A 14,622-nucleotide genomic window follows, 5' to 3' on the forward strand; every position below is an offset into this window, starting at 1 on the left:
CATTGGGACAAGTTTCGGGGTCACCGGTATTGTACCGGGACCACCGGAAGGGTCCCGAGGGTCCACCGGGTGGGGCCACCAGCCCCGGGGGCCACATGGGCTGTAGGGGTGTGCGCCTTGGCCTATATGGGCCAAGGGCACCAGCCCCAAGAGGCCCATGCACCAAGAGATAAGGAAAGGAAGAGTCCTAAAAGGGGAAGGCACCTCCTAGGTGCCTTGGGGAGGAGGGACTCCTCCCTAGCCGCACCCTTCCTTGGAGGAAGGGCCAAGGCTGCGCCCCCCTCTCCCTTGGCACTATATATAGTGGGTGGAAGAGAGGGCAGCCGCACCTAAGCCCTGGCGCCTCCCTCTCCCTCCTGTGACACATCTCCCTCCTCCCGCAGCGCTTGGCGAAGCCCTGTTGGAATCCCGCTACTTCCACCACCACGCCGTCGTGCTGCTGGATCTCCATTAACCTCTCTTGCTGGATCAAGAAGGAGGAGACGTTGCTGCTCCGTACGTGTGTGGAACGCGGAGGTGTCGTCCGTTCGGCGCTAGGATCATCGGTGATTTGGATCACGACGGGTACGACTCCCTCAACCCCGTTCCCTTGAACGCTTCCGCGTGCGATCTACAAGTGTATGTAGATCCACTCCTCCCTCGTTGCTAGATGACTCCATAGATTGATCTTGGTGACACGTAGGAAAATTTTGGAATTATTGCTATGTTCCCCAACAAGTTTAGTCCCACCTCGCCGGGCGAAGGGCAGCCGCACTATTTTATAAACCCAGCCGCGGCTGCCTCGTTGAACTCCTCTATATAGTAGGCTTGTGGGCCTAACTTCTGCGCACTGCCCTATGATTCTGCTGGGCCTTTAGGGCCTGTAATTGCACGCCCGTGGCCGAGCAGGCCCATAGGGCAGCGCTCCAATATTTTTATAGTTTTTTCTTTTGTGCTTTATTTTCTTCTATTTATTTCTGAGTAGTTTTTTTATATAGTTTTTTCTTTTCTACTATAGTTTTTTTTCTTTTCTACTTTATTTATTTTCTTCTATTCATTTATTTTTATATACCATGCCAAGTTGATGGTTAAAACTTTATGGTCAAAGTCTGGAGTTATAATCAAAGTTTAAAAAAAGAAATGCCGAAGTGCAACTAGTTTTTTCCATAACAGAAGAAGTCCGGAGTTGTAATAAGTTATTAAAAATAAAAAAAGAGGTGCAATGCTCGTTAATTAGCTTCAAGTGTTTCGGAATAGTGTAAACAGCACTGCACATAGCTCCGTGCAGTCTACCATATTCCTCAAGGCTTGAAGCTAAGCAACGTAAGCATTGAGCCTCTTCTTCATCGTCTCTGCACTCAGGGCTTATAAACCGCTCCTAGTCCCTCTCTCTTCGTGAGGTGGGACTAAAAAATAGCTGACTAAGAAACTGTAGTACTGGTTCATGCCATGAACTGGTACTAAAGGTGCTCGTGGGGTCCCAGCCTTACCTGGCACAACCTCATTAGTACCAGTTCGTGGCACGAACCGGTGCTAAAAGTTTGCCACGAACCGGTACTAAAGAGCTACTCCCGCCAAGCAGTTGGAACCGGTACTAAAGAGCTCCTCCCACCTAGCAGTTGAATGGTGCATACTGAATGCATAAAAAGTCCGGAGTTGTAATAAGTTTAAAAAAATGAAATGCCTTTTGAAACAGATGACTTTAATTTCGTCAGAAACCCGAATACTTCGAAAGAGATTGTCCAGTTTGTAAACGAAGTGCATCCAGTTTTTGCCGTAACCCTCTCTACTTTTTTGAACATATATGTGGGTGAAATGATGATACCATGCCAAGTTTCAACTTTTTCAGAGTTCATTTGTAGTGCTTTTCAATTTCTTGGTCATTTAGATCTCAAAACAAATCATTAAATGCATGAAAAATAGCCAATGAAGGCAGAAATGATTGAAAGTTGATGGTGTCGCTTTGAATGGTGCATACTGAACGCAAGAAATATAAGAGCATTTATATCATGATCTTATATTTCTTTATAGTCTGAATTGTCAATATGATCTTATACATCAAAAATACTATGATCATCAATGATCTTTTTATGTACAATCTGAATTGTCAATATGAGTCCTCAACGATTTATAAACCGGTGAAGACTCATATTGCGGCCACAAATTCTACACATAGAGTTCAATGAAGACCAAGTGCTTGTGATAGTTTGAGAAGTAACATATTTAAGGTGGTAGAAGCCTTGTTAGGGAAGCGAGGTGGGACTAAAAACAGCTAGCCATAACCTCATTAGTACCGGTTCATGGTACGAACCGACACTAAATGGTGATGGTGGGGCATAGCCTGACTGCAGGCTGACACAACATCTTTAGTACCGGTTCGTGGCATGAACCGGTACTAAAGGTTCGCCACGAATCGGTACTATTGATCGCCGCCACGAACCGGCACTAATGTACACATTAGTGCCAGCTCAAATTCAAACCGGCACTAATGTGCTTCACATTTGACCCTTTTTCTACTAGTGCTAGCATATGGAGACAATGCCCCGGTACAAAGAAACACCCTTGGGCAGAACGAATTGTTTCCTGTAAAGAAGCGTCATCAGGTAGATAAAAACAAAGATGCACGGATGCACAGACAAATGAATCATGGATGCATACCTTTCATATTATGACACCTCTCAAAGCATATTCCTCTGGACTTTCCCTGCCAGCAAAAGCACTACAGGCCAGGCACGAGTCAGTTTTGCCGCATAAACATGTCAACCAACTGATTGTCCAGAGGTAGAAGACAAACCTGCCTAGGAAACTTGGACCACCAAAACGCCTCCCCATATAACCAACGACGAGCAGCAACCTCCAAAACAAAAGGTCGAGCGTGCAGATCAGCCCGCACTGAAAGAACCGCTGTTTGTCAACATCAAGAACAACCGGGGAAAAAGAAGATTGGGGAAAGAAAAGGGAAACAGACGGTCTATGAAGAGAATGAACAACTACAATCACAATGGATCAATGGATCCGACACGTACCTCAACCAGCCTAATCTGGCAGCAGCCATGGGCCGGGCATGGACCTTCACATCCTTAGCACATCCTCGGGGATCGCAGTAGAGCTCGAGAGCTAGCCGCGTGATCTGTCGAGTGGATCTTGAGGGTGGGTGTTATGGTCAAGCAGGAGGGCCTAGAGCTAAGACGCCATGGTAGGGGCTTCCTCCTCCGCCACCAGAGGGCGCCGCCGCCACCATCTCCCCCTCCTCCTCCGCCGCTAGAGGGCGCCGCCGCCGCCATCTCCCCCCTCCTCCTCTGCCAGAGGGCGCCGCCGCCACTGTTGTCGAGGGAGTGGAGGGGATGAGGAGCTTGGGAAGGCGGCTGTAGGGAAGGGGAAAAAGATTTAGGGTTGGAGACGAGGGCACAGGGATGAAGGAGAAAGTGGACGGGCGCGGGCCTCACGACGTCCTGTACGTCGAGAGCGTCCCTCGCGCGGAGCGGTGGTCTTTTCCCTCGCGTGGTGCAGTGCGCTCGCCTGACCCTCGCTGTTTTTTCCCACACGCGATCGTGGTGCGGTGTTTTTTTTTCTTTGCGCGGTGCGGTGCGCTCGAGCCATCGGTTGTGACTACGAGTCCTTGACGGTTTATATCTTCAATTCCTGCTGGAAGCCTAAAGTTCAGTACTGGTGAAAAGGTTTCTTCGTGCTGCTCCGAGTGTTCTTTTTGCAGTTTTTTAGGGTGGTGTATGAGGCTTCAACGCTTCTTCACAAGATTGTAGAAGGGCCTGAATTTGCTAATGATAGAAATGAAATGATCCCATCAATGTTGGAGGATTCCTCCATATTAACGTTGTTCTTATTAAAGTGATAATTTTGGATATTTTACATTCATGCCCATGAAGAATTGTAATTCTGAATTTATAAATGCATTCTGAGATTATCTATAAATCCATAAATGCAATTAGACTTCTGCTTCTTGAATCGTTGTCATGCAGTGACGGAATGTACCAGTTGGTAGCTTCTTGGTTGTCATAACTTCTTACTTATCACTTCTTGAAAATGTGTTCAAGTGATACATTTCTCATAGTGAATAAAAAGCATATACAAAGGCTTGCATCCAACCAAAAAATTACACAAGGACTTATAAGGAACTATTTGTCAAACAAAATGTCACATCATCAACACCAACGAATCAAACGGGCTCTCTTACTAGCACGGCGACACGCCACGCTTTTTCTGCGCTTGTATAACCATACACTTGTAGTACATGTGTGTACAAAAGCAATGCTTTTTAGAACTCACAGCTGCTTCTGAGAGCCCAATAACTGATGGGCAGCACTGGAGTTGCTTAATTAGTAGGCAACTAATTCTAGCGTAATTCATTAGCCACCGGCACAAAGCAGTGCCAGCCTAGCACATGTGCATGCGTCACTTCACTTCACATTCCATGTGTGTTGACCTTGGCCTCCCTAAAGAAGACTCATGTGACTATGATCGATGCTAATGTCAGCATCTTTCTTTTTACATGCATTATGACTCGTTCCACATAGATCAAATTGCCTAATCATACATGCTTTTTTGGGAGAAAAGTATACATATCAAAGAGAAGGGTTGTTTTTTTCTTCAAGAGGGTGGTTGATGTACGGACGTGGAGTATTTGCACCCGAGCTCAAATGCTCCTAATGAACAGTAAAATCAGGAAAATAGTACAAAATTCAAAAATTTCTGGTTTTTTTTTTGCGTTAACCTTTGACAAATGTTCTATGTGCTTGTAAAATTTATAATGAAAGAATATTCCTGGAAGTCATGAAAAAAACAAAATTGATACTCCAAAAATGCTAATTTTTAAAGCATTTTGGAGTACTGAATTTTTTTTGTCATGACTTCCATGGTTGTCATTTCTTGATGAAAATTTTCAAACATAGAAAACTTTTGTCAAAGATGACCACAAATAAAATTCAGAATTTTTTTGAATTTTTTTCATCTTCTGTTGATTTTACTGTTCACCAAGCTCATTTGAGCTATCGAGCAGAATAACACTTTGGTTGATGTACCTCCAAGCCACGGGATTATGCCCCCCCCCCTCTATGTCAGCCCAAAATCTAGGCCAAGCCTCTCCTAATTGACCTGTCTATTTAAGGCATTTCCACCATTTTCCATGAAAAAAATGGCATTGCCTCCATTCCATTTCTTGTAAACCGTAAAAATTAGGGGACGACTCTTTTGATTTTAGTCCACAACCACCCTAACCTAGCCCAACCTCAATCTGAGCCATGAGATCCCCTTCTAAGCCACAACCCTCCATGCCACGGGAGACACTCGAGCTCCTCTGAGCGGAGCGTAGCTTCACGCACACGATCTCCACCTCATGTCGACGAATGATGAGCCGCTAGCGATTAGAAGCAGCGAGTCATCGTCGTGGGCTCCTCTCCCTTCCTCCTTTCCCTCTCAACTCTATTTCTTCTTACCGAGGAACCAACCAGGCCGAAGCAGCTCGCCGCTAACCAAAATCGAGGACCCTCGCCTCCTCACTTCTGGATCAGTCTATTCCTTCCCTCTCTAGCCCTCACTATGAATGTCCCCGAGCAGATGCTCTCTACCGCCATGCTCGACGGAGCTTCGAGCTTGTCTGCATCGCCTGACTGCGTCCTAGCTTGCTTAATGCATCTGGGCCAGCCGACAGCTTGCCTGCAACAATCCGACCGCCTCTAGCCAAGCAACCTAGCTAGATCTGCTAGCCCATCTAGCAGTCACGCCACCTTGCTCTGCTCCTGTCACCAACCGCCCATTGGGCCAGAAGGTGGGTGCCCCTCCTATATCTCACGTGCATGCATTTTAGCGCCTCTCGCTCGCTTGCTGGCCTCCTATAACGGGCTTTTGGCACAGTAGTGAGTTTGCTATGCACCATGTCGTGGTTTTGTCACGGCAGATGTCCTCTTGAAAGGACTTAGTCATGGAACCATCGCTACGGGTTAGCTTGAAGGGGTTAAAGCAGACAGGGGACGTAAGAGAGTTTATACTAGTTCGGCCCCTTCGATGAAGGTAAAAGCCTATGTCTAGTTGTGATGGAATTGATGGGGTCTCGATGACCAGGGAGCGAATATGCTTCGCCTAAGTCTCGAGTTGTTGTATGTTGTCCTGAACCGCCGCTGGGTCATCCCCTTATATACATGGGTTGACGCCCGTCGGTTTATGGAGTCCCGAGACCGGCTCATAAGCGTGTCCGGTTAGGTATCCACTACTTCTATCTTACAATACAAGTTACATACCAAAAGCCAGTTTACAGCTACAGGCCTTAAACCGGTCCTGGGCCGTGGGCCTTACACAACATCCTCATCTGTCTTCATGGGCTTCAAGCATAACCAACTACTGATGAAGTTAACCCGACCTCTGCTGGCCGGTTTACACCCAATAGTAATATCCCCAACATTAGGCCCCAGATTGATTTGAACAGGTTCATGTCAATTCTTAATAAAAACTTTGTCTTCAACATCTTCTCATAATTTGGTAAACCGCCGTGACGTCATCTTCTTAGATCGTGGTAAACCGTCGTGACGTCATTTATTAAAAACTGTGTATGACACCTCTTCATTAATGGGTCTCCGACAATCGAGGCGACAACTCCGCCTCACTTCCAAATTTGCGGCCCCTTGATTTTCGCACCTGACACTTATCCCCTACTTTTATAAATATGACCGAGGGTTCATTTTCTTTTCCCCCTCGTGCCTCTTTGCGTCGTCCTCCTTGCGCCGCTCAGCCTCTGGAGGTCCGCCGCCACCGTCAACCGTCGTCTCTGCTCCGACCTTGGCCGCTGCATCACCCTGAACGCACCAGAACACCGCGGTGCCCTTCCGCTTCTTCCTTAGCTCCGGTAAGTTCTCTGCCCTTTCCGCCATAGATCTGTTCTAGGGTTTCAACGTTCTTCGGTGTTCATCAGTCATTCTTTGTTCATGCGATGGTTCTTGATAAACTCCTGAATATCTGCTTTGTATAATGGTAGCCTTTAGCCTCTGTTTCCACTTATGCATCTCAAAACAGTAAATCTCATCTGAACCTTCACTCATTGGTCCAGTACTGCTTCTTAGGTTTTGAATATATTTCCCTTTTCTGATATGCCATAGATCCAAAACGGCAACATCAACTTGTGAAACCTGGTTTCATTCACTTACACATCTATAGTCTTGACTCTTCGATGTTTAGACTAGGCGGTTTAACTATCTGCCAAAAATGACAACTCGGTATACACCATTAGTCCCTTGTTGAACCGCCAAACCCTTTACTAGGGCACTGTTGCATTGTTGAACTCCGGTTTATAGATAGCTGACCCCCGTTTAGCAAATATGCATCATCATATAACTGTCCAACGTATTCTTGAACCGGCAATTATTGTATTTTCGATCTTGCCATGGCCAAACAAGTGTATGAGTGCAACTGGGTCCCTTCTCGAATGACTGAGGACCAGCTGAACAATCTGGTGAAAACGGGCGCTTTAAGCGAGAAAAACGTCATTCACTGCAGGGTCCCTAGCACGGAATGTCCCGCTACTCCCCAAGAGGGAGAAGTTATTGTTTTTGCTGATCATTTAAGCCGGGGATTCAACCCTCCCGGTTCAAAGTTTTTCTGGGATGTCTTAGCCAACTTTCAACTGCGCCCACAAGATATCGGTCCTAACTCCGTAACCAATATCTGCCACTTTCAAGTCTTCAGTGAGGTTTACCTTCGGGAGGAACCTTCAGTAGAGCTATTCTGGGACTGCGTTCACCTGAACTGTCGCACAAAGTTCAAAGACGGACCGAACACAGAACTGGGCGGTATGGCGATTCAGAAAAGGAAAGAAGTCACCTTCCCTCATGCCAATCTTCACAGCCACCCCAAAGAATGGAACTAGACATGGTTTTATTGCAAGGACACCTATTCTTCTGAAGAAAATCCCCTGCCGGGTTACCATCCGGAACGTCTGAGCAATACACACCCTTTTCCTCAGAGGCTGACTGCCAAGGAGAGAAGCAAATATGCTCCTCAACTATCCAAGCTTAGGGCCTTCATGGCAAATGGGTTGACAGAGGTTGATTTTTGCTCGCTGCTGGATATCTTGGAGCGTACTGCCCTTAACCAGCGCCCCGGTTTGATGTGCGAGTATACAGGAGATGTAAAGGATGCTCAACGGCACATTGATATCCAGCTTACAGACGATGAAGTTACTGAAGCTGTGAAAAAGATATTGAATGAACCGGAGGATGTCTGTGCTCAAACCAGCCTACTCCCCTTTTGCGCCATCAACAAACCGCCAGTAGTAAGAATCATACCATCTGCATATCTAAAATTGCTTCTGTCCAAATATTATCTGAAAATGTTATTATTTTTGACAGGGTGATGATCCATTCTGGAACAAGAAACCTTCACAAGATAAACCGGTGAAGCCAACCCGGCAAAAGACCAAAGCTGTGAAGAAGCCTACTAACAGGAAGAGAACCACTACATCCTCCGATCCACCAGCCGACGATGATGTGGGTAACCCAGATCTTGAGGTAGAACTTGACTCACTTGGTTTATTTTTCATACGCCTTATTGATGATGATTATTGCCAGGACGACGCTGAATTCAGTCACGCCGATGTTGCAGAGGTAATCGTTCTTTCCTCTGATTCAGACCCTTTGCCTTCACTAAAGACCCGTCGGGCAAACCAGAAAGTTAAATTTTCTCATCCTCTTGCTTATTTGGATCCAAACTTTCCTGTGAAGACACAACAGCACGAAGCTCGCTGCACGACCCGGCACAGCGGCCACGTAGCTACCTCCGTTGGTTTACCAAACAGTCCGGTTTGAAAACACTGTTCAGAGGTCTCTAATTGCCTTGTCACTTCACGCCCTAAAGCAGGTTTTTTCGTCAACCTCTTAATCCGTCCGATTCCAATTATCAGGGCACTTCTCATTCCTCCTCTGGTGAGTCGTCAGCTACCAAGCTTCCACCTCTCAAAAGGGTCATTGGGTAAGTTGTTCACTTGCCTTATCTTTAACATGTATTTTATATGTTATATTGACCTTCATGCTTTACTTTCTCAGTGCCAAACCCAGGCCAAGCAAGAAGGCTCGCCTGAACAAAACGGCAGAGGACAATATAGCTGCTGAACCGGAGAGAATAGCAGATCCTGCAGAGGCCAACCTTGATGATGTGCTGAATGACCCACCACCACAAGACCATGACTTTGTTGTTGAAAAGGCAGAGGTTGACACCACAGGCCCTGTTGATCAGCCGACCAGCTCTATTTGGACTGATAAACCGGCTAGTCCAGCAAAGAATACTGACAAACCGGCGACCCCAGTACAAACCAGTGAAGAAAAATATGATGATGTCCTTATTACCGGCTTTGGCCATACTGAACCAAGTAATCCTGTTGCTTTGTCAAGACATACTGCCAAAGAGGAATTCTCTATGGTTGGCAAAGGCAAATGGAATGTTGATTTGTCAACATATGCCGCTCTGAATGCTCAAGATCTCCATTCTGGCTATCTGAACAGGCCGTACACCAGCCGCGATTATGAAGCCGGTCTGGTCAATATGATGAAGGAAAAATATGAGGTAAATTCCTATATGCTTCTCTGCTTGTATTATTTCATAGCTTATCAACTCCAATATCCCCCAAGTGACGGTTTAAGATATCAACTTAAACCGGGACTTGTAGTAAGTATTCAATGTGAACCTCAATTGCATCTTTAACCTTGCTAACGTAGCCCCCAAGGGCCGGTTTAACTTTATAAAGATAAACCAGGACTTTATAAAAGAAAATTTCTGTATCAGTAGACTTTGAATAAATAGCCGTTAGCCCCCAAGTTGAATACTTGTATTGAGCTTGGGACTTTGTAGAAACTGTACAATGAAGAGAAAATATGCATTAGCCCCGAAGTAACAAGGGAATAACTTGTTATATGGTTGGTGCTTCAAATTTGTATTGTCATTTCATCATATAACTATCTCTATGCAGGCTGAGCTGAGCAAGAGAGAAAATCAAACCGCCGACCTGCAGGAAAACCTTAAGTCGCAACAGGCAGAAACCTCCAAGGAAAAGGAAGAACTGACCAGCGCTTTGAGCGCTATGGAAAAACTTAAAGAGGGCTTCAACAAAGAGCAAGCGGATTGGGTGACTGAGAAATCCGCTTTAGCGCAAAGGGCTGAAAAAGCAGAAGCCGCTCTTAAACTGGTTGTTGATGAATTGACCAGCGTGAAGCGACAGGTTCATGCCATGACTGCAACTGTATTTGGTAGGTATCCTTGTTTTCTGAATTGAGCAGACCTTGTCATGTAGCTGCCAGTTTACTAACCCTTGCAATGATACAGGACTCATATTGGCCACTTGGGATCGTATGTGCGGAAGAAGTTAAAAGCTGCCTACCACTACAAGAAATATGTCAACTTATGACCACCACTATTGGTCACTGAATGGTCACAAATTTCCATTTATGACCTTTTTGTGACCAAAAACATAAGGTCAAAAGCTGGCCATCGTAAACTGACTATAGCGACCTTTCTTCTGGAATGGTCGTAAATGTTTATGACCAAAAAAATGGTCGTAGATTTAACGACCAACTGTTTTGGTCACTAGCAATCCGACCACACCACGTCAGATCCACCGTGGCAAGCTGACGTGGCAGACTTACGACCAAATGAAAAGGTCGTAAAATAGAATCAGCCCGGTCCATTTCAGCCGTCTTGATGGGCCAAGCCCAATAATTCAGCCCATTTATTTTTTTTCTCTTTATTTTGCTTATCTGCATGGGCCTGGCCCAATAATTTGGCCTTTTATTTCCTGGGAATGGAGCCTTCTTCTGATGATTTTTTTATATTCCACTATTGTTTTGGGCCACAGCCTTTTTAGTCTAGTTCGAATTTGGGCCTTGGCCTTTTTATTTTCTGTTATGCAGCCTTTTATAATTTTTTTCTTACAGTCATTTCTTTTTTAGGCCCAAGCCTTTTTGGTCTAATTCTTGTTTGGGCCTTGGCCTTTTTAGAGCCCAGGTTCTCATTTTGCATAACTATAAACAGAAAGGCCCAGGTGCACAAGTGATCCACAAGTGATCCACAAGCCCAGGTGCATAAGTGATCCACATAACTTCACAGAAAATAAACAAAATGATCCACAAGTGATCCAGGTTCACAAGATCACATAACTTCACAGAAAGGCCCAGGTTCACAAGTGATCACATAACTTCACATGATCCATGTGCTCTAGTTTAAGCAGCAAAATGCAACAAAATGCAACAGCTCTCAGCTCAGCTCCCAGATTCACAGGTTCAAAATGCAACAACTACCTTAGCTCAAAGACAAAGAGGTTCATAGCACAGCCATCAAACTACCTTAGCTCCAAAGAGAGCCATCAAGTGGGCTAACTTCTCTTCCTGTTCTTGAGACTTCTTGCGCAGCAGCTCAAGTTCCTTGTCGCGTGCAGCTTCAGATTCTTCCGCCTTCATCTTGATTGCCGCCAATTCTTCTTGCACCAGTTCAGCTTGAAGCTCGGACCTCTCCAGCTTCTGCTCAAGGTCACGAACATGAGCAACAACTTTGCCGGAGTTGTTCCTAGATGATTGGAGCCCAACATTCCTGAGGAATGTGCTTTGCTTGGCTTCGGTCTTGAGGACTTGGCTCTTCACCTTCTGGTACCGGCGCTTCCTTCATTTTTTCCATCTCAAGCTAGCATATGGAGGAAAATGATAGGCATTAGTGGGAGATCTATTTCACATTTTGCAAACCAAACCAAGCAAGAGAAACCAAACCAGCACACAAATGGATTATTTGAAGTAATCAAACCAGCACACAAAATCTATACAAGAAGATGATGACTAGTGACCTGGAGACATGCAATTGGAACAATATGATCACTTCATTAAGCCTAGAATGGTGGTTCTATATAAGATGGCTTCCCGAGTGAGCCGATCAAACTAACATTCAGATCAAATTTCGTCATATCATAAAAAATGCATCAAATAGCTACAACAAGTTCTGATATCTTTGTTGAACTATAAAACAACATCAAAGCATGGAACATAGCATGTGTTCTTGACTGGCTCCGAGTCAAACAACATCAAATCATCAAAGCATCAAAGCTGGATGTGAATCAAACAGGGCAAAGCATGGATTGACTTACTATAGCAGTCTTGTCTGGCTCCGAAAACCCGTGCTTCTTGCTGTTGTGGGTGGCCTTAAACAAGTCAATCGCAGATAGCTCCTCACCCTTACGCTCTTCTTTCTGAAACATTTTTCAACAAAAATCAAAATGTTATTCAGCAAGAATCAGAAATGTTATTCAATGAGGAACCAAAGGTAAGGTCTCTAGAGAAGAGTTCTCACAGTGGCAAAAATGTGTGTTGTGTAGTGCCTGGAACCAGTTCTTTGATTGTACACGACTTTTTGTCGATTCATCTTGTTCGACAAACAGGTTTCCTACAAAAAAGCATACTGTCAGCATGATCTAGCACTAGCATATCATGTGCAGAACATAAAGCATCAAACAAAGTAGAGACAAACCTTGTGTCTTGGGGTAGACCACATCTCCACCAGCACTTGCCATTCACCATCCGTTAGATCAGGCACCGGAGACTTAATGCTGACTTTATTTGCGGCTACGGTATCAAAATACTTCTTCTTGATCTGATGGCATCTGTTCTTTGAATATTTCTGCAGAATATCTTTGCACAAGGTCTTGATGGTCTCCGAGTCCGTGTTCATCTCAAAATTTGCCTACCAAGATAGCAAACAAGGTAGGAACAATATTAGTGATCATGCATAGGTTTAACAGAAAATAGATAGCACATTAACTATGAAACAAGTAGCTTACAACAACTTTCCCAATGTAGTTCTCCAATAGACTAGCATTTTTTTGTATAGCTTGAAGTGAGGAAGAACCGGAAGATGGCTTTTTGCAACGAGTCCACACTCAGAAGCAAGCTTTGCTGCCTGCAGAGGCTTCTCTGGACGAATCATCCCTTCCGGCAATTTGGATAGGCACCTTGCTACCAAGCGACTTGGTGATCCTCTCTAGCCCTTTGCCCTTTCTAAGTCTAGTCTTGGGAGTCATTGCATCTGAAAATGAAACTGAACTCATAAATTAGAATAGAAATCGACAAACGCAGGAATCAACAAAGGCATACATGATCATTCCATTTGGAAAATGCACTAGTAAAAGATAGCATTGCAAAGGTCAACTTGCCTGATTGAAGCACAAGCTGCTGTTCTTCTTCATTGATGACAGCGTTGCTGTCAATAGAAGGTGCAACAGGGCTGAGGTCTGTGTGGACAGTGCCTGCTTCATCAATGTAGATGGTTCCTGCTTCATCTAGGCAGACAGTGCCATTTCCATCCATGCTGAGAGTGGTTCCTTCATCCATGGGCGGCAACTCATGACCCGTTTGCACCGAGGTCTGAGAGTCCATGAGCAGCATACTTTCCTGATGGTCCATCGCAGTCGCCATCCTTGCTTTCTGCCTTGTGACTCTATCAAGGGCAGGTTCATCAGGTTCCAGGATCCTCTTTTTTTGTCCTGGAGCTGGAGCCATCACCCTTCCTGGAGGCATTGCAGGAGATGTTTCTGAGCTCTTGTGCTTCTTGCTGACTGTCTTCTTAACGCCAGGCCTCTTCGTCCTAGATTCCTTCAGTGCCTCATATAAATAGCACGGAAAAAAGCATTAGATCACAAGAGAAATATGTGAGCACAAGGAATAACATAGAATAACAGAACCCCAATCCTCCAAGCAAGACAGAGTTTGCACCTTAACAATCTTGTTGACTACAACATCATCCACTTCCTCTCCATCAATAACTTCATCCTCCTTAGGATTGTACTCTGGATCATCATTGATAACTCCACTATCCTCTTGAACCTCATCACTTCTACCTTTTTGTACACCATTTGTTTTCATAATCATCGATGCTATTGCACCGATGCCAAGGGACTGGAACATCCGATTGTTCCTCATGATATTTCTAGCCCTAACCTTCTCGTACTCGGTGAGAGGCTCTTCTTTGCATGATAAAGGAAACATAACTATTAGGTGAATGTTTGGAATGCATGGACAGGCAGCCAACATATATTATGAAATTTTATTATCATTTAATCCTAGTTATTCAGGTAAGGGAGACTAACAGCACACAGGCACAATTAAGCCAGCTTATTCAGATTGCAGCAATACATTTCACTTAGCATATTAAGACACAGATTTTATGAAACTGACCACAAGGAGCAAGTTGCATACCAACGGTTGGCGTCATGCTTGACCTTGTCCTCCTTGCCATGGATGATCTTGAGGTGGTTCTTGCAAAATAGAATAAACAACAATCAGATACAACAGGGATAAAGTAAAATGATGCACTTGTATCAATAAAGGAAAGCATTTGGACCATCATGCACATACAAGCACTTGTATCAATAAAGGAAAGCATTTGGACCATCATGCACATACATGTAATACGTGTGAAACAAACTTGATGGATCAACAATACAGTGATCTAGTGTTATTAATTAAGCAAACATGTAAGTGCACTAAACAAGCGTGCATGTACACTTGAAAGATATGAAGCATCTATTAATATCTTCACTACATCAAGCAGGAGGTAGTAATGTACATCAAGAAATCTTCCTACTGCCTCACATAAAGTACACAACAAGCAACC

The sequence above is a fragment of the Triticum aestivum genome, chromosome 3A (assembly GCF_018294505.1).
Source record: "Triticum aestivum cultivar Chinese Spring chromosome 3A, IWGSC CS RefSeq v2.1, whole genome shotgun sequence".
In the NCBI taxonomy this organism is placed as follows: domain Eukaryota; kingdom Viridiplantae; phylum Streptophyta; class Magnoliopsida; order Poales; family Poaceae; genus Triticum; species Triticum aestivum.